At 40.5% G+C, this 21,395-nt stretch overlaps 1 protein-coding gene across 3 annotated transcripts in view; it reads right to left on the minus strand.

Annotated features, from left to right (window-relative positions):
- The window catches only part of LOC143154062 (uncharacterized), a 419,640-nt gene extending 401,287 nt beyond the window's left edge, over positions 1–18,353 (minus strand). For all 3 annotated transcript variants that reach the window (XM_076325839.1, XM_076325838.1, XM_076325837.1), the window contains exon 1: positions 18,051–18,353. The gene's annotated coding sequence lies outside the window, so the exon portion shown is untranslated. The remainder of the gene's footprint in view (positions 1–18,050) is intronic.
- Between the last annotated feature and the right edge of the window lie 3,042 nt (positions 18,354–21,395).

A 21,395-nucleotide genomic window follows, 5' to 3' on the forward strand; every position in this document is an offset into this window, starting at 1 on the left:
GCGTTGATACGCATTATCTACGCCGAGTGGTCCACGTATACCGATACAGGGTGTATCCTCGGCCTCGTAATGGACAACCTCGTCACGGATTGATTCTATTCGTCGTCGACGAGGAATAAACGAGAAAATTTTCATCGAAGTTAAGAACATCGAAAAGAACGACCGATTGTGCGCGCTTTTATTCAGTCTGTGAAAGCAGACTTAGCGAAATATTACCGTGCCGTGATAGAGAGGTCTTTCATAACCGCGAAACAATACCCGCGAGCTTTCGAACCGTAAAAAACTTATCCAAGTAAGCATTCGCTTTATTAACGTATTGATCGCGATGAATGTAAAACGGAAAGCTGTATCCGCGCTTCACGAAAACACGGGGCTGGTGAATACGTGTATTATTACACGAATAGTGTATTTACGTTGTACGTTCGAACAAATACCCCGCCTGTTCGATAAGAAGAAAAAAAACTGCACCGCGAGTTCCAGAATCGATCTTTTTTTTCAATTACGAAAGCTCTTTCCCTCGAATATTACCTCTCCGTGGGTTCTGAAGTATAATCTTTATTCGGTCGAGTTTTTTCCGATTATATATTTTACCTCGATGGTAACAGAGTATTAGCGTTAAACGTTCCAATTATTCTTTTGCAATTTTAATCGTTATATATATTACGTTTTACGTGATAAAAGAATTATACAATTATACGTTCCTCGACACCACCGAAACATCTTTTAATCAATTTCTTGCGCATAATATTCTCACCACGTCCCAGAGACCGTATTCAGATCTTGTTTACGTACTTCGTTCCGCGGCAAATCTTCGAGAATTGTTGTTCGATCGTACGAAGTTAAATTGGTAACCGAAGATTCCGAAACGGTCTTGTACAAAGCGTGACAATATCAACGCACTGTTTAATAACTACGAATTGATTTGCAAACGGTGCTGAATCCGGCGCGATATCCGGCCGTAATCGGTGCCCTTATTTTCTCGCCACGGATAGGCCCGATCGTCTGTAAACGTTTCTCGTTCGATCCTCGTTCGAATTGAGACAAAGACGAGCCGAGATTGCAAATGAAACGAGTACCAACCACCACGAGTCGGCAGCAGCGAGCGCTCCGTATATCAGAGCCAATTTAGCGGCCATTATACGTTTGGTTAGCTAACGGCCTCTCCGAGTGGTTTAGTTTATTGCCCGAGTGCGAAAATATTGCACGGTGAGTTTCGACCGAAATAATTTTAACGGAAAAAGACACCGAGAGACGACTTAGGGACGAACGAACCACGCGAAAGTTCGTTCGCGCACGATCGAACACCGATTAAACGAATCGATCTCGCATCCGTTGAATCGCACGCGTTAGTTTTATTTACACGACTTCCGTTATTAAAGCGGCCACAACGTGGGCGTCTCGATAACTTAGAATTCAATGATAATTTGCATCTCGTCGGGCGACCGCTTCGACTCGTTCATTGATCATCGAAGAGATACTTTCGAACGAGTACGGGAAGAATTTATGCGAAAAATGCTGGGCACATGGTCGTTAACTGTACGTAGATACGCACCGATCGTTGATACGAACGCCAAGTAACGAGGAAAATAAAAATTCATTCCGCGATCGGAGTTGCTATTTTCGAAACAGCGGATACCTAAATGAAATATCGTTTACCTGAAATTCTTTAATAGCTATCGCGAGGTTTCCCCGGAACGTTGACATTACACATAATTACGATCCAATAACGGATATCGCTTTCAGAAATTAAGAAGACATTTTTATCACGGATCCTTCCACGAACGGACATTGATTTCTCTTAAACCGCGTGCACGCGTGTAATTTATCGCAAGCGCATCCAAGTGGCCTTCTAAATTCTGGTACGGAAAATAACCCAGATGATTGAATACGATATTATTATATAATACAATCTTACGTGAACAAATCTGTGAGTCACTCGGGGTCGCCCGAACAATTTGGCACCTGAAGTGAGTTTCTTTCGTTTGGCACCCCTCACCCCTTTGTAAATAATTTTTGAAATTAAGATACATCGCGTGTCGCATTTGCATTTAGATTCTTCAACGATGCAGGAATGTCACGTACGTGAAACTTTTGGCTAATATTGCGTATTTTGTTAATCTATTCCCAACGTTTGGTCAATTATTCAAAAACGAATCGAGATCGTTCGGATTCACTGGCCGAGCCTTTGTTTCGGTAATGTGATCAATATTCTCGTCAAAATTTAACTTCCTCGTGTATTCGTGTTCGGTTTGAAGAATCTTTATTCGCGAGAACACTCGTCGTTGAACACATAACGTGCAGCATAGTAAATTTCTCTTTACTTTCGGCGAGCTTTTCTTTTAGTTTTATTCGTATAAATATTTCATAGCTATCAATCGCGTCCACCTCCTGGCTGTTGATTCTGCCACTGGGAGAATCGCATCCTCCACACCCCCGTGAGTACACCACTGGAGTCTCTCTATATTTAAGTATCTATCTTCTGTTACTTTGCTTTGAAATTTAAAATCAATCAATTGCTGCGAGATCACAAAGTGAAAAGACTCGTTCTCTTTTGAGCTCGAGTACCTATCCTCTGTTACTTTTGAATTTAAAATCGATCCATTGCCACGAGATCTCAAAATGAAACTCTCCCACGATTCTCTTTCCATTTCTGATTCCCTTTAGTCTCATATTTAAAAACGATCCATTGCTACTAAATTCAAATGCATAATAATTCTCTTTCGAGCTCGAGTACCTATACTGTTACTTTTGAATTTAAAAAAGATCCATTGCTATTAGAATCAAATACACAATAATTCTCTTTCGAGCTCGAGTACCTATACTGTTACTTTTGAATTTAAAACCGATCCATTGCCACGAGATCTCAAACTGAAACTCTCCCACGATTCTCCTTCCACTCCTGTTTCCTCTTAGTCTCAAATTTAAAAACGATCCTATTAGATTCGAGTGCGTAAAAATTCTCTTCCAGCCGGAGTGCCAATTTCCTGTTACTCTCGAATTTTAAATCGATCCACCGGTGCGCGATCGAAAGGTAAAAAAAAAAGAAGAATCTCGCGCAATTCCTCTTCGTGCTCGATCGTGTAATTACATCAGCGAGCGTTCGCGGATCTACGCGGATCGCATTGGTCGCAAAGAGGATTCCGAAGGGGTCGAGGGAACTTCGTTACCACAATCTGCCAAAAAGAAAGTTACCGGAGCCATAACCGCCGTCCGATCGAACGATTGCCGTTTATCCTTCATCGAAGTTACCGAAGATCGCCAAGTTCTCGTTGCCTGGAGTGCCGTAGCACTCGAATCCGTTTCGAGTCAGACCAGCCTGGGCATTCGAAAGGAATGAGGATAGAAGGAACGGTTAGGCCGGGCCAGATATATTTAACCTCTTCGCTGCGCAGTCCGTCCGTAAGGAGCAACACTTGCTCTCCGCGATTTAAATAAATGTACGCTCCGAATACCAACCATTGTTTCTTATGCAGCGCCGCCACTTATGAGCCTTTTGCTAAACAAACGCCGCCCGGTCGCTGGAACAACGACAAAGCATGCACGCGCCGAGTTCCTTTCTTCGGGACGAGCGTTTGCACGTCCCTAAGTTTAGGATTCTATCGACCAGACTATAATTCGACACTGTCCAACCATAATGGTCAAAATAGACTTCTCGAGTAAATGCATTGCTACTTGGGAAAAATGTTTCCTAAGATTTCATCGACCTTAGGCATACACGCTCCAATTTGACATCTTGTCCAGATATATTAATTTAATAGTGCAAAAGGACCAATTGTACCAGACTATAATTCGACACTGTCCAACCATAATGGTCAGAATAGACTTTTCCAGTAGATGCACCGTTACTTGGGAAAAATGTTTCCTAAGATTTCATCGACCTTAGGCATACACGCTCCAATTTGACATCTTGTCCAGATATATTAATTTAATAGTGCAAAAGGACCAATTGTACCAGACTATAATTCGACACTGTTCAACCATAATGGTCAGAATCGACTTTTCGAGTAGATACAGTGTTACTTGGGAAAAATGTTTCCCAAGATTTCATCAAACAGACACGCTCCAATTTCACATCTTGTCCAGATATATTAATTTAACGCTACAAAGGGGTTGATTTGTTTCAAACTTCTTTTTAAAATTACTCAATTATTAACGGTGTCTTTGCCTACGATATTGGACAATTATCAAAACAGACGACTAACGATACTCGTAAATTAATTCACCCTTTCCACATTCAACATCGAGGGTACTGTGCGGTCCGATACAAATAGTAATTTGTTCACCAGTGTCAAGTGGATGTTCTCGAAAAGAAGATTTTTCCTAAATTCCTCGAGGTTGTACGAACTCGATTTTATCTACAAAGTTTTGCGTTTCGAGATCTTTTAACGTTTGGGTCTCCAGGAAATTCAACGATGAAAAATCAATAGTTTTCTAGGGTATCCTGTGCGTTATCGCTTAGCGCTATTGGCGTCAATGTATGGAGCAAAAGTATTTTCTTGGTACAGGGAAAAATAACGTCTGGTGCACGACAATCGATAAATCAACCGAGTCGAAGTAATTTACCATTTTCTATTCCATAGACGCAAGACTTGCTTCCCTTTAACGAACAAATGTTGCGAGCGATAGAAGGCCATAGGTAATTATATATTTGCCACACCGGTCTATGATTGTATAAGGAGAAATGATAGGAAACCAACGGCAAAAATAGAAACGCGAACGATAATGGAACAAACAGTTTGACGCAAGCAACCGGAGAAACTCCGTAGAACGTTCGAAGAATTAACCGCGAGTACGTTCTTTGAGAGATCTTGTATTCGTTCGCAACTTTTCAACTATAATCAATTACGAGGAACGTTAGGGGATCAACGAGTTCTATTCCGAGATACAAACACTTCTACCATCGTTCTATTGAAAAATATAAATACGAGTCGATTAAGGTACCGGAGAATATCTTACAATACGAAGAAATATTTTTTCCGTTACCTTTCATAGTTCCGAACTATCCTGAAACGAAATCGGAGTCGTTAAGGATAAAGACATCCCGTAACGAAACGACCGATAACACCGTAACGTTCGTAATTACACGGTTCGACGATGAAATTTCGCGACGAACCCCGTTACCTGTATTTAAAACCGCGTGGAAGTATATTTCAAGCTGTCCGTGTTAACCGATTGTTTCGTTCCGAATCCTTGTACAAGGTCGATCCGTTTCTTTTGTCGTTCGTAGCCAGACGTGTTGAAGATTTCGCGCCACGCACAAAGCGCTGACGAAGCAAAGATCTCGCTCCGCAGCTTCGGTAAAGCAGCTTTTGGCAAAACAAGAGACTCCAGAATTAAATCGCCCTGCGTATCCTCCTACTACTGATTTATCCCTGCCAGATTTTTTTCTCACTCGAAGATCCACGTTGCGAAGTAAATTCAACGAGCCGGTGAACACTCGAAGAATCGTAACAAAGGAATTGTTGGCATTACGCGCGAACCGTGCGCGAAAACGGTATTGCAAGGGGAACGTCCAATTTTAAGCGCGAGTTCTCTTCAACTTCTCCGCATTTCTGGAATTTAATTGCGAAATCTTCCATCGCGTAAAATTTATACAAACAAATCCGTGAGTCACTGGCCTCGTCTACTACGCGCGAGAAATTCCATTTAAGGACAGACGTGGAAACTTTCTCCGAAAAACCGACCATTTTCTTGTCTCGAGAGTTTCTCGAACGGAAATATTTCTACTTTTAGCGGTTCGTTTACATCTGAGAGTAGAAACGGGAGATTCGTAGATCGATTGACAAGTTTTGAGCACGAGAAACAATCGTGGACACATTTTGCAACGCGTCTCTATCGACCGAAGTGTACTCGATCTAAATTTAAAATGAAAAGATTTTTTTTTTTTTAAAATCACGGTATCGGTGCACGACACCTGTTCGAACACCGAACATGAAATTCGCAACAGACGATCGTATAAATCGTGTCCTTTTCCTCGGCAGCCTACGTGCGTAGATTTGGTATAGAAGAGACCACGCACTATCGCGTCACTGTCAAATCTGGACGTGGTCGTCGTGAGTCACCAGCACCAACAGCTGTCCGATTTCTGATTCAGCAATTAAATATTTCACGTTGCGAAACTCGATGCACCACAAAGTGGCGTGCACTTCCGTCGTATGATTCGCCCGATTCGGTCGGAACGATTTGCAAAATCAATACTCTCTAGTATTCTCCGATTACGATTCCCTTTCGAACTCTCATCAAACGATCGCATCGACGAGCAAATCGTTAGAAATTTTTGCGAATCGGAGTTGTTACAAAGGAGACTCTGGACGAGTCAAAACCTCTTTGTTCCCGCGGTGTTCCAAACGGTACTACAAAGCAGCGGTTGTAATACCAACGTACCGGGTGTCTCGAAATTTCTCCAAACCGTGCTAGTGTCTTCCACGACTGGAAATCAATAAGCAATATGCAAGAAGCATAAATCGAACGAACGCGTGAAAATAGAAATAATACTTGTTACACTACTCCGACAGTAGGATGATCCATGTTGCAACGATATTGAGTTGAAAATAATTACCGAAATTATACATCGTTACTTTTATATGCGGAATAGTATTGCTCGATAAGGTGAAATTTTAATTAAAGAAATTCACGGTTAGAAACTAGCGTTTAATTTTATTCAAAAATATTACCAGGTATCTCTTGAAGAAGTTCGTCGAAATTTGATCAGAGTCAATTAATATAGTAGGACGGTATAAAAACCGTCTCGATTGACTCGAAAGAAAATTGCAATTACTAGAATCGTATAACCGGTTGTCGGTCACCGACGATATATAAGGTTGTCGGAAATACCCCAACCTACCCTACTCCTCGAGCGTAGTTGCAAGTGATTATTACTTGTCCGAATCGTTGCTTTTCGAACGTGAAACTATGATTAAAGAGTAGCCGTGAAGATAGTAGAGAGCGGATTAATTCGAAAGACGCTCTACTGTGTAATAACGCGTATTTGAAGAACATCTATGAGATGGAAGAGTGTACGATGGTGCTCTTCGAACGAGAAACTATAATTAAAAAGGGTAGTCGTGAAGATATTCGAGAGTAGATTAATTCGAAAGACGCTCTACTCTGTAATAATGCGTATTTGGAGAGCATCTGTAAGATGGAAACGTATACGATGGTGCTTTTCAAATGAGAAACTATAATTAAAAAGGATAGTCGTGAAGATAGTCGAGAGTAGATTAATTCGAAAGATGCTCTACTCGATAAAAATACTTATTCGGAGAATACCTGCGAGATGGAAGCCTATACGACGGTGCTTTTCAAATGAGAAACTACAATTAAAGAGTAATCGTGTAAGAAGATATTCGGGAGTAGATTAATTCGAAAGACACTCTACTCGAAAAAAGTACGTATTCGGAGAACATCTATGAGATGGAAGCCTGCACGATGGTGCTTTTCGAACAAGAAACTATAAATAAAAAGTAGTCGTGTAAGAAGATATTCGGGAGTAGATTAATTCGAAAGACACTCTACTCGAAAAAAGTGCGCATTCGGAGAACATCTACGAGATGGTAGAAGCCTATAGGACGAGGTAACGATAGAAAGATATATCACCGACGAATCTCGTCTTTTCGTGTATTTCGGATCCGTTTCAAGAGCTTGTGCAAACACGCGGGCCGGTGGTACAGCTTAATATAATCCAAAAGGGAGCACCGAACACGTTCCATGCGCGCGGATCGGAGAACAGAAAACGAAATGGTATCGAACCGACGAGATGCACGGGAGCCGGGACAAAAATAGACAGTGAAACACCCGCGAGGACCCTTTCGTCGGGCCTAAGTGCGTAAGTGGCGTGGAGTGGTTGACCAGTTGGTCGGAAGTGCACACTACTCGGTCGATGGGACGTCAGCACGAATCGTGACGAAAGGATGCAACTGGCCGAGGTAGGGGGGACCGTTGGATAGACGAAGCGGCACGGTGAGAACGGAGAGAGACCGAGCGCCGAAGTTACGGGGAACGAACGACCGTAGAAACAGGAGTTTTCCTTTTTAAAGAAACGGGACACGCCGTGATATAATCGCATAATCATTGCGTCGAGAGAAGTCAAAGGCACGAACCGTGCACACGATCGTTTCGGATCCGTTCGACTCGTGATTCCGTGGCTCCTCTTCGTGCTCGGAATCCGAGGAAAGAAAGAGAAACACGGTGCCCAAGCGCGCGTCGGAGTCGTGCCTCAACTTTCACTCTGATCTGTTACGCCTCGACAATATCCAACCTGCCCCCGCCCCCCTCACCGTCCCTTAGCCGCACGCCTACCGTCCCCGATCCTGTTCTGATTCCTGTCGCGAGGGTACAAGGTAACAAGACGTATAAATGCGTACGACCGGTCACCGATAAACCGTAGGGACCGGCTGTCGACGGCTCGATATGACGTCAGAGACATGCAATCGATAGCAAGACGAAAGGGATGCAGGTGTGCCACGGAACGCACCGTGTAACGAGATTCAACGTCCGGCAGAACCTTTGCTCGAAACCATCGGGATTTCACTGCTCGGGAGAACCGAAAAATCACGGATTTTCTTTACTTTAAACCTTACGGTTTCTAGTCCCGAACAGGACCGCCGTTAGAGATTACAGGGCCCACTGTTTCTATTGTGTACGCATGTGATTAAAGAAATGCACTTTGAAAATTTATATTTCTCAGGGAATCTTGCGTCCCAATTTCGTCGGTGTAGTTTCTAAATTTGAATTTATCGGAAAAATAACACAGTTCTAAGAGTACCTTTTTAAAAATTAAATGTCTGCGTACACATTTTTACAAAATGTGGAAATAACTTTCTTCTTAAATACGAACCGAGGTCTCCAAGGGGGTTTTCCACTTTGGTCTTGAAAGAGATCTTTTTTCTTTCGTGTTTTCTTCAAGTTTTACGCATTAAGAACATATTCGGTCGTTAAATCGAAGCGAGTGTTTGCGAATTGTACGAGATACGATTCTTTAAAGTTCCAAAGTAGAGGATCCCCTCGATCCACCCTTAAGACCGTTTTACGAGCACACGGACACGCACGTTTCTCACGGGTCGTGGAACGGCTCGGTTTAAAATGTACCAGGAGATCGTGTTTGCAAACCTCTCACGATTTCAAATGTGTACAGAATCGTGCGATGATACGTATAAATTCAATATACTCGTGCGCAAACAATTAAGAAATGGCCAAAGCGGTAAATACAGGGACGCCGTGATTATCGCGGAAACTTAATTGTGTTTTGTCTTCGAGTGCAAACAAGCCACGAGTAAAACATACGGGCGTGTCGAATCGTTGAACCGACACGTTATCGTCGTGTTTCTATCGCGTGTAAACGCAACATTTCCGACTGTTTTTAGAAGAACTATTTATCGTGTCGATGCACGAAATTTGTAAATACGTTACGATAGCCGGGAGAACGTTCTCTTCGTGAATTTCTAAAAATATTCCAGGACGCGCGAATGTAAAATAATAAAAAACAAAAGACTTCGACGAGAAACTAGAATTCGGTGTGTAACTCTGCTCGAAAGTACGCGGATTCTGAAACGCGTTTCACGATTTTGCGCGATATGGGAAACGAGCGATAAATACGAACGAATATCCACGGGGTGTTCCGCGATGCAACCGAGAAATCTCTCCGGCATCTTTGGCGATTCATTCCCGACCGAAAAGGTCGTATACACCGTGGGTCTATTTTCAACCATTATCGAGTTATGGCGTAAATAAGATACTGCATCTGCTTGCAGCGAGACGACACTCTTTTCTCGTTTTGTATTCATCATTTTATCGTACCGTTTCCTTTTAGAGAAACGGGAGGAAGGAAGGCGACTCCACCGGCGAAAATAAATCGAGAAAGTGGAATAAAAAAAATTTTTTTTTTTTTTTTATTTCGGAGGCGTCGTTTCCGAGAAAATCGGACGTTGAAATTGCACGGGGACGCGCGTGCCTACCGGTAAAACTCGATGCAAGTAACGGATCTCGTTATGGTTGTTCGTCGTGTTTCCACGTAACGTGTAAAAAATAATAATTTATAGACACACTACTTTCTTACGAGTAACGTGCAACGCTTCGCGCGCAAATACGATATTGTTGCGCGAGAAGGTTCGCGAAATTGAAATTTACGCGCGACCCGTGTACGCTGAAAATCGATTTCCTCGGGAAAAAGTATCTCTCTCCCACTTTTGCAATTTACTTTTGCACGTAGTTTGTCTTCCCGTGGCGCGTAAAATATTGAAATATAAAGAAGACGCAATTTTTACACATTTCGGGTACTTGTGTCCTTTTATACACATTTATAGATCGTATTCCAAGTTGGTTGATGTTTACTTGTAAACGGAGTTTTGAAGAATTCTTCCCTCTTAAATATTCTTTACTGTAATTAACAAACGATTCAACGTCCACAGGATTATCGAAACGATACGATAACGATCCGTAGTATTTCAATTTATAGAACGTACGTTGACTTTCGTAACTGATTGCAAACGAGCGAGTGCAACGACGAACGAAAAATTTCATTACGCGAGAATTCACCGATAGGGTAAAACTTTGATGAAATTTCCCCCAAAAATTTGTAAAGTCCACGTTTTGGAATATCTCGATCACCGTTCGCGTGCATTACGCGTAAAAGGACTTGAACTTTCGTTAACTGTTTAAGCGCAGAGGGCCAGGTAGTGAATTTCACGGGGCAAAGAAACACAAGTGCATACTAACTGCAGGGAACGAAAGAAAAAGTTATCGCTGTGAGCCAGCCTGGCCGGAGTTAAAAATATGGCCAATTAAGGACCCACACAAAGCTGAATGCAAGGGCCAACGTATTCTCGCTTGACAAATCCGAGATGAAACGAGCTCGTTCGCTTTCCCCATTTGTTTTCTCTTCAATGTGAAATATCTTGGCAGTTGACTTGTTTCAACGGATTTATCAGATCGTTCTTTGTGCTTCTGGATTCTGAAACGATCTCCATTTATAACTCGGTACGAGTTCGTGTAAAAATCCTGGAAAGCGTGGAACGTTTCGTTTCGATCGAGGTGAACGCAAACAAAAATTCATATCGATAACGATCGCTCGATATTTATTTGAAAAATTTTTTCACGTCGTTGTTTCGGTGTTTCGAGCAAGTTAAAAATCAAATTTACCGGTACGCGTCAGTATTCCCGAAAACGGTTAAACGATTCGATCGTTTTCGAATCCGAACGACCCGTTGCAACACGCAGCCGTTTAACCGCGATACCCTGTTGCAAATTAATTTCTCCGTCGTGGAGAAAACAGAGGAGCCAAGACTCGTTTTTTAAATACGCGGACGACTCGAACGTCACCGTCGTCTCGTTTTTATTCCGAATGCATTATTCAAAGAAACCAATTTTTCTGCCCGCGCGTCCACCGACCGACTCGTTTTTTATTCAAGCACCAGTTTTCGTGCTTGTCCGACCATACGTGCACGTACACACGCACGTGGGACGATCGAGATTTAAGACTGGTTCTGAAGATTTAAGATCTAGTCGTGTTACGTTGCGGATATAACTTATTCCCGTAAAATGTTGCAGAGCTTAGCGTGCGCGAAAGAAAGAGCAAAAAAAAAAAAACAGAAGAGAAGAGAAAAGAAAAGAAAAGAAAAGGATACGCGCGGTATTAAAAGTTGCAAAACGTGTTCGGGAAGATAAGCTTCTTTATAAAGTAATAGATTGTGCGAATCGTCGCGGGCAATACTTCGTTTGCTTTCACCTCGACTCGAAAGTTGAACTTGAATTGTGGAAGAACTCCAACGAAAATTGGAGTAAAACTAAAAGAAATCTACCGGGAAACGTTGTTACGAAATAATACGATCGCGAGCTGACAATTCACCAAACGCAAGTATACGATTCGATCGTATTTAAACGCTTCGAAATTGATCGAAACGGGCCTACAGTAACGTACGAGTCTCGCGAGTTTAAGGGTCAATCGATAACGAATATAAATATTGACTTTGCCTTTTATCGTCGTGCACAATCCTTAAGTGCCGAGGCGATCGTAATTCTCTGTGTATCTTGTATACACAGGAAAAGACGGAAAGTCGTAAAACCGAGATCACGAAAAATGAGGTCATCGGTACAAACAGTCACCCCCTTTGTAGCCCTACCACGTAGCGGGCCCGAGATCTTCGAAAGGGGCGAAGACGTGTAAACGTTTAATGAACTTTTCAAGTCCAACCCCTTGGTCACTCTTGCCATTACGAGATCGATCATCGTTCTTGCGAATATTCAACGAAAGATCGACGTTCACGATTGAGACTCGCGGTGCGGAACATCGATTTGTTTCAGTACCGTGATACCTGCACCGTTTGAAGGTTTCAGGTGTAAATGTATCTTTCGCGGTGTACAAACATTACATATTTGTGTTTCAAATCAACAACTTCCCGCGTCATTGAACCCGATTCGTACTCCGAAACGAAACATCCTGGTCCAGGAACATCTCGAAACTCGAACAACTATGGATACTGTATTCGAATTCTACATCGTTATGGAATTGGGTACTCGAGTTCTGTATTTTGTCATTTTATTTTCAAATCGATATTCAATCACTGATCGAATGAAACATCCCCATTCGTCTCCACCTTGATCGAATTATTCAATGGGGCATACAATAATACGTGACGAAGAGTATACTTCTCAAGGTTACTCTTTCACGCTTCAAGGTCGTTGATATTTCTTTTTTTTTTTTAAGGAAAGTATGTATTTTTATTATTACCACCATATTTTAATGTTACTGTGCAGCACAAATTTTCGTACTCAAGGTCGTTCGAAGGTCACGTAATTCTAGGTCGCTGAGTAACTTTTTTTTTGAATATTCGTAACTTCAAAATCTTTACAAATACAACCTTGGAGAACATTTCTACCAATAATAGTATTTATCCCTCCACACCGAGAAATAATATGTAATAACGTTAGACATCTCACTCTTTGTACATCTTACCCAAAAAAACGAAATAAAACTATACGAAAAAGTGTACATTTAATAGAAAAATATCATTATCGAGAACTCAACTTTAATTAAGTTGGTTAATTCAGAACACTGTTAGGTACTTCATGAATTAAATATTATTTAGTCTGATAATTATTTCACGTAATGTAGCCACACGAGCATTGAAAATTGTAAGTAGTGTTTGCAAGTAGAATTTTCGAAAATTGTAAGTAGTGGTTACGAGAAATTTCAGACACATTGAATATATTGAAACGAGCAACAAGATCGTTCGAGCATTCGTTTTGAGCAATCAACAGCGACGAACCAAGGTCTTCCTAAGTACTATAGTCGTTAGAAGATAACCAAAAGAGGCTAATATCTACACCGATGCATCAGAGCTCGCTAAAAGCAATAAAGGAACCCGTTTCAGAACAGTTTCGAAAAGTGATCACTGTCCACCTGTTTGTATCGAAATCGTGTGACCAAGTTGTTCGAAAAGTGGATCGTCGAGTGATTTCGAACATTTTTCGTTGCTCGACCGAGCCATTTTTTTTTATCATCGTGCACACCGGTTTCGGTTTCGAGTTCCCGGTGCTCTGTGGTCGATTCGTTCGTTTTTACGAATGGTTCGCAGTTAACAAGGCTCTTAGGGATTTCTACGTGTCGTGGAGCTAACGAATTTAACAATATGCCCGATGCGACAGTCAAGATTAACGGGACCTGAAAATGCGTTCGGTATACGTGTTCCAAGCGAGATCGATTGTCGTACTGCGACACTAGTGTTGGAGTTGGCACAACTTGAGGGTTGGCGTTCACGGCTGGCCCTGAGATCAAACTACGGAACACAGAGACCTTCCGAGATGCTCTCAACGTTCAAGAGTAGAGTTTGATCAAATTTAGATGCGCACGCCTTTACAGTCACCCTTTCCTTAACCATTCACAATTAGAATAATACTCGAGAGAGTGCCGTACAAACGTTTTGCACGCGATCTCGCTAAGGTACTCTGTTTCTCTTCGATCTGTTCGAACTTTTACACGAATGATCGATTAGAATTTGAATCGATTCGTACGCGAAGAATACATTTTGAATTGAATCCAGAGTCTTTGATCTCTTCCCGAATCGTTTGTATCCTAATTTTTATTAAGCCAGTCTTTCATAAACGAACGACGTGAAACGAAATCGTTATCCCCGATACATTGGGGATAAAATATTAGGTGGTTCGAAAAGGCATTTAGTCTTTTTTTTTATTTGACGAAACATAATTTTTTTAGAGTGTACAAACATTTCGTTAAATTATTATATATTTTTCATTTTGGAAAACGAAATCGCTTTCCGAACAACCCAATAATAGTGATTATTTGATATTATACGGTATTTTCTATTTCGAATCGCGACGAGATTCAATTAGCACCGAAGGTACGTCAAGATAAATACTTTGAACTTTTAACCCTCGTGGTGTCTTGGCTGCTTATTTTATATTTCTTAATTTATGTGTTCGATTAAATTCGCACATCCGTGTGCATTGGATTTCGTATGCGTTAACGATGTACATCGGAAGATGGTATATATACTTGTAGCAATGTTAATGGCTAGTAAAATGCATTTTTGTATGTAAATTGAAAAATCGTTGAAACCACTCTCCGTAAAGTTCCCTTGCCACGAAATGAAACCATGTCACAATAAATTATGTCTACGTATTACGAAGCCATCGATAAAACGCGGAGCTTCGATACGAAAAAAACGCGGGAAAGGACGGGGTTAATATTTCATCGAATACTACGTCGAGAGTAGATAAACAATCGAATAATTCAAAAGCTGCGCGATTATTCACTGAAAGTGGACAACGCGTTGAATTATTCTGTCAAGGTAAACCTTCGATGGAACAATATAATTATAAATTTACGTACTTTACCCATCACGTACCAAATTATTATTTTTTCGATATCGATACTTATTTTCTATAAGTTGCATCAAAAAATATTCGATTAAACGGGGAAAATCTTTATTTCGTGCAAAAAAATTTATTTTAAAGTTAGGATGTTTTCTATCAATTACAGTACTGTAAATTGAGGCTGATTCTATTAATATTTCCAGGCGGGGAAATTTCGAGTAAATTATTTTTGAATATTATATTTTTTTTAATTTATAAAATATTGTAAAGAAATGTAGAAGAAATTATTCATAACTTCGTATTTTAAGAATCACAAGGTAATCGAAAGGTTCGAATAGAACACTGGTAGGTACTTCATGAATTAAATATTATTTAGTCTGATAATTATTTCGCGTAATGTAGCCACACGGGCATTGAAAATTGTAAGTAGTGTTTGCATGTAGAATTTTAGAAAAAGTAAGTAGTGTTTGCAAGTAGAATTTTAGAAAATTGTAAGTAGTATATGAGAGTAGAATTTTAGAAAATTGTAAGTAGTGTTTGCAAGTAGAATTTTAGAAAATTGTAAGTAGTGTTTGCAAGTAGAATTTTAGAAAATTGTAGCTAGTGTTTGCAAGTAGAATTAAAAAAAATTGTAAGTAGTGTTTGCAAGTAGAATTTTAGAAAATTGCAAGTAATATTTGCAATAGAATTTCATCGTGCAACGGAGAGATCATTTCATACGCAAAGGCCATGAAAAATAGACCCGAGTACACCGATGGTGACTACAAGTTTCTATTTCAACGGATACCTTATTATTTCAATTCCGTGCATGACTCCACGTGCTTCAGAATCCACGTTCACCGATCGCTCGTCAACTCTTCGTTATACCTCGACTTTCGATTCCTCGTTGCATCGCGTGAAAACGAAGGAAAAAAAAAAAAAAAAAAAGGAAAAAAAATGAAAATAAACGCGACCGCGATAAAAATTGTTTCACACGTTCAACGTACACAATTGAGTGTCCCGAGCCGCAACTCGTTACACGTCAGATTTATTGAAACGTTTCCTGCCCGCTTGATTGCGCTACGATATTAGCAAGATGCCGCGGAATATACGAGATGAACGCGGTGAAATGTAATGACATTAAATTTCCCGCAAACAAGAATCGCTTCCTCGAAGCGACAGTAGAAAATTTACCCGCAGAAATTATTTTCTACGTCGATGGGAACAGGCGGAAGACGCCGATGTAAACATCTTAGAAAGAAGAACGTTCTCCACTTAAAAACGAAATTAACTAGACTCGCGACTTTATTCGAATCTCGTTGAGTATTCTTCACTCTGAGAAGTGTCCCTTTCTCTTCGAATTGCATTACATCTGTCCCGTATAAATCGTTTATCGTTAGAAAATATTATTGTAACGATAGATACAAATAATGAGGATTTAAGAAAAAAACGTTCTATCGAAAATATTACATATTCGTTAAAATATGACCGAGCAAATTCAATTATCGTAAAATGTATTCAGTGTCTATCGAAGAATATATTTTATCGATCGTTCCTTTGAGCCAGCCACGGGGTACATTTTATGAATTCATATACTTGCAAAATTTTTAAAATCAACGGCAAATTTTTCCATACTGTATCGTCTCCAAAAGTGGTATTAATATTATGAAACACTCGAATTTGACTTTGACCCATTATTCGTATTGCTTCGCAATTTACCATTTTGTACCAGAACAATCAACGAAATGTTTATCGCGTTACTTTCATCTGGCTTCGAGTTCTAAATCAATATACGACGAATACAATTTTCGGTCACTTTTTAGTTATTAAATTGGGAAAACTTTTACACGATGTGAAATCGGTTGTTTTGCGTACAACGATTTTCATACTATAATATTTTTTTAATTCAAAGAGAATCTCTGATACGATTTTATTTACCTTGCAATTGCCTACGTGATTCCGAAATATGTTACCGAAACGTTTTCATATCGTTGGGATAAAATGTTAAATTAAATACTGCTGCGGAACAATTTATAAAACGCAAATATTGTTTCCCTCTCAACGTTTCGAATCGTTATTCATTCTGGTCAGTTTCCGATAAATGTTAACGAAATTATATTTTCGTCGATAATATTTATATTTCGGTAATTATTGTTTATCCATTTATTGTTCAATATTTCGTCCAAGGAGAACGGTATAAGTAACCCGAAAGAAAGAACGATAGCGAACGTTCTTTGCATACGAAACGTGCCGTGAATACAATGCGAGATAGCTTGCAATTACATCGCGTAATTACGCACAATTTGGAACTCTTATGTTACCAAAAGAACTACCAGTATTATATACACACGCGCGCCAATTGTAGGTATGCCGCGTCTCGGCATGCGCGATATATTACCTCGGAAACGTATACTTTGACGCACACATGCGTGTAGATTCGACAAAAACCGATCCCTTGTTATTAAATGCACTCGTTATTTCGAAAAGGGTGTCTTTTCATAACATCCTTCATTTCTTGCACCATCTCACGACGCGTGGTTACCGCATAAATATTCTTTCGCTTCCATTGGCAAATGCTATAGTATTATAACCTATTTAGGGTCGTTCCAGATATCGTGTGTTTAATTGTTTCCTTTGTGCATTCTTGGGGTGCAAAATTGACCTACTTTTATTTCACGCGTTTTGTCATAACCAGAGAGCGAACACCGAAAACGGTGAACGAACAATGTAATAACAGAAAATGAATACGTACACAAAGACGTCTGTTGCGGCGAGAATATTTTTCGAACAATAACCTAATACAACGATACGTTACAATTCCACTCGCTCTCGTCAATCCTGCGGCAAATTCCGCGACCGGAAACACGTGAACTTTCGTTTATCGCGGCGGTTCGGTAAAGTGTCTTTTTTAACTCGCGAACCAAAAACCTAACCTGTCTTCGAATTTGTCTATCTCTCTCTCGCTCGTTGTTGCGTCACTTTACCGCGTCCCAAAGCTGTACATACTTGCACACACGTGTGAAAACCTTACCCAACGTTCGTTCCCTTTCTTTCGTACGAGCTCGTTAACGGCGTCCGGCCGAATCGGATTTTCTACGCGAAACGAAACATCCTCGTACAGAACCGAACGAAAGAGAGCGAGGGCCCACGGTTACCTTCGCGCGAGGACTCGCACGATCGCGACACCTCCGAGAGAACGGTAGACGGTTTCGTAGTATTCGCCGGTATTTCGAGTTACTTACCATGCAGAAGAACTTCACGTCGGCGTTACGCCCGCGCACGAAAACAATCTGGAGACGGTACACCAACAAAAAATCCGCAAGCCCTGGTGGCTTTGGTCCTGTGTGTCAGGAGGTTCCTCTGGAACGCACGCAGCTTCGTCCCGTTTCCCTCGGTCTGGTCACCTTCGCAGGTACGAACGGACGGACAGCCGGCGAATAGAAAAACCTCACACGCGTGGTCCTGCGGTGGTGAGTAAAAAAAGAACGTTACGCGACGAATCGGAGTCAAGTGCAACACACACGAGCAACCGTACAGCGCGCGGGTTCAGCGGCCGACTGAAAGGATGCAGTCGCCTTTGGTCCGCCATGGTCCGCTCACGGACCCCTGTGGCCCCTCGTGGTCCGGCCAACCCCCCACCGCCGCGCAACCAACAGAGACAAAGCGGCTGCGCGCGCACCTACACATTTTTTGACCCTCCGCCATTCTCCCTTCCCTCCGTACCCCCCAACGAGCCCCCACTCTGCCACCCTTAGGCTCGATTCACCGCACGCCGTCCCCTGCGTTCCGTCGCTCGAACACACGCACGGTACCTAGCGATGGGATCGATCCGGTGGTAATTCGTTATCTCCGATACTTTCGCTCGTGCTTTCCTTTTGAACATCACGGAGAGTACTCACGGCGCTCGATATTTCAGCCGGTTTCTTCGGTACGTATCCTCTTTTTCACGAAACGACAGTTCCGTGTAAGCTATAGAGAGCATTTGTAGCGGAAAAATAATAGCAACGTAACGGGTGAAATTAGTTTTGCTCGCCAAAATCTGGGAACACTTCAGAGTAGAAAAGTTAAGTAAATTGTCGAATATAGCGTCTTTTTGGTTCGTGATATTTTATAAAAAAAAATATACGCTAAAATTACACAGCACTTCGTCCTGGACTCCCCCGAATAACTTAATATTTGAATGAATTTTCATAGCGGCAAAAAGAAATATCCCTCCGTGTATTCTATGAATAGAACATTAGTATTTAACGGAACACTAGTGTTTAACGCGTAGTTATTTTGTTAAAGAAGAGCCAAAGAAGAGTTATTCCGTTACCACGTGGATAAATTTGCGACGAGAAAGTTCAACATTTGGATTCGTATCTCCGAATACTTTACAACATTCTGTTTAGCGATCGTGTTGTATATTTTAAGATAAAAAAAAAAGAAACGTAATTTTTAACCACTATCTTAAATATTCGTACGAATGAAAGTTTTTCCCGCGAACTTGGATTCCGCGCGCGATATCGAGTAGTTCGTAAAACTCGATCACCGGTAATCGAACCTGAGTTTCCGAAGAAATGGCATTGAATACGAGGGTGTCGTTCCCATCGCTAATAAGGCGACGTACACATCGCTATCCAGGAGTCCTTAGTCGACACTCTCGCCTGCGCTACCGCTCACCCCCTCTTCATCCTACTTGGGAGACTCGTCATAGGCCCTGTTTACACCCCGCGAGAAGGAGAGACTGTTACCGGTCTGGTAGCTTATATCGATGTAGGAAAAAGTACCGGCCGATCCTATTGCACCGGTGGAATCGAGGTAACCGCGCTGCAATTCGACGGACCAGTACCAATGGTAGCAAAGAAGGTGCACGAGATGACGACCTTCTAATGCATCCTGATAACGCGTTACTTGTGCAACGTAAAATACACGGGCACTCTCCGATTTGCGCAATAACGGAACGAAAGTTTCGTAAGTCGTGGTTCCCGATATAGTTCGTCGTTAAAATAAATCTCACAGTAACAGGCGGAAAAATATTCGCGATTTCACATATTCGCGATTACCTCGGATGAATATTCATAACAGTGTAACGTCATAATTAAAACAGTTTCACGATTTTAAAAACGAGGAATCTCTTTCACATCCGTCTTTCTCCTGGTAATGAAGAGATTTATGGATTTGTTTTGTTTCGAATTTCGAAAAAGATCGAACGGAAATGAAATACGATAAAAAAAAATTACCTACAGTGAGTTTTTACGCGATAAAATCGGATAAATCAACTTTTCTCTGACCTCCGTTGTGAACTGTGGACAATTTTCAATCCTAACCTTATTTACAGATAAATTACGATCGCGTAAAATTTAAAGGCATTAATACCGACGTACATATTCTTTCGGTTAACAGGGATGAACGAGTTGCTATTAATTTCCTTAGCGCGCAATTATGACGACCTATTCCTACTACAAAACAGTAATTATTATACCTCATTTCCTAATAATGATGCACCGGATATCGTGCTTGATTACGAAGAGTTAGGTGCGAGCATCAAGGGGGCAGTAAACGAGAGCTTTGATACTCGCTAAACATTGTCGTAGACTGTATGAGCAGTGCACTCTTGTGGATGGATTTTACAATACAATGAGTGAAAAACGTACGACACATCTACTATTCTATGATAAGTTTTCACATGAAAGTAATATAACTACTTATTTCGTTGCTAGTGTCACGTTGTTTGTACTGTTTCGAGAAAAATAACAATTAAAAGTTTGCGTAATAATCAAATGGATTGATTACCATTGAGTTACGAATCTATCGAGTAACTTACTCTTACTAGCAAATTTTAAGCCGAAAAATTATTTAAACGTACGAATTTGCCAAATTATTACAAACAGTTTTATTTAATAATTAAAAAATATAAGTAAATAACAAATGAATCGTAATATACTGTTTTGTACATTTCTTCAATGTGTATTAAATTTATCACCAAACCTAAGATCTAAAGTTATTAGTTTAATCTTCATTATTTGTATATAAAATTATCTACAGTGTTGCTACATCTATGATCTGTACGACAATCATATCGTACGACATCATTCTCACTTACCGACGACATATTTTTAAGATGCAATTAACGCATTTTTCCTCAAACTGCGGACGTTAAGTTGCGGAAGTATCCAATTACGCCAGTTTATTAAGTAAATCGTTTAAAGCTAATTTTTGAATTTCTATTTTTAGAAAACCAGCTATTAATCACAAAACTGTTTATTCTTTTAGAATCTTAATACTTATTTTAAATTAATATTATCTTGTAAGTAACGTATATTAAACATTGTATAGGAAATTAGGGATTTATAATAATACATAGGTACCTTACTACTGTATTATGTATTATGAAATACGTATACTGTCAACAAGTTATAATGTTATTAATATTGACAATAAATTAACGTTCTACTTTATATAATCTACAAAAGTGAATATATCAAATAAACAATTTATAGAGTAGACGTTTCATTTTACAGTAATTGTGTCAACAATCTAAAATATCGACAGAGTAAAATATTAGTAGTAATAGAGCGACCTCTTCGTTTAAGAACGGCGATTCT

Source organism: Ptiloglossa arizonensis, chromosome 13, assembly GCF_051014685.1.
Source record: "Ptiloglossa arizonensis isolate GNS036 chromosome 13, iyPtiAriz1_principal, whole genome shotgun sequence".
NCBI classification, from domain to species: Eukaryota; Metazoa; Arthropoda; class Insecta; order Hymenoptera; family Colletidae; genus Ptiloglossa; species Ptiloglossa arizonensis.